Below are 750 nucleotides of genomic sequence, written 5' to 3' on the forward strand. Positions count from 1 at the left end.
AACATGGCGGTGGTATGCGACACATACATGCCGCGATCCACACCTGATGTATGGAGGGGTGGTGCCGTTTATTGGCGGGCCCTTGATGTAGCAGAGCTGAGGATGGGATGTGTTCAGACTGAAAGGCTGTATTAGAGGGTACGCCGAAGACGCCTTCGCAACGAAGAAGAGATTTCTTACTGCTACGATGCGAATCGCGAGATGTGGTGCTTGTTGTAGAGGCAGATCAAGATTGCAAAGGCCCGGGCTTAGTTGGACCTCGTCGAAGCAGTCAAGTCCGATCTGTGAGGGATTCCATATAGAGCAGTTATGAGAAAGCGTCGCCCGATCCTCCGCCCCACTCCGCGCTCCAGGTAACGGCAGAAATGGAGTCGGCGCTGCTCCTGGAAGTCATTAAGATGCTTTTCCCCCCACAAGATGACATCGCACCAGGGCAAACACGAACAACATCTTGGACAGTGGAGTGAGAGGACAAATGGCAAGTCACTGAGGAAGAGCTGCAAGAGATGGTCCATTTCCCTCACTTTCCGAACGAAGCCATCTCTCCACGAATCCGATGATCTCGTGTCCTTAGACACACTTCATCATAGTTTTCCTCTACAGCATCATCGCGACGGAAAGACACACTCTCGTATCAGTGAGTAAAACAACGTCTTTACTATCAGTAAATATGTCACGTTTTTAACAAACAGTGAGACGTAGGCTTTGGAGGAAAGTATATTTGCTATCCCGTTGACCGCGGATTCGTTA

Source organism: Bombus impatiens, unplaced genomic scaffold (genome assembly GCF_000188095.3).
Source record: "Bombus impatiens unplaced genomic scaffold, BIMP_2.2 scf_0757, whole genome shotgun sequence".
In the NCBI taxonomy this organism is placed as follows: Eukaryota; Metazoa; Arthropoda; class Insecta; order Hymenoptera; family Apidae; genus Bombus; species Bombus impatiens.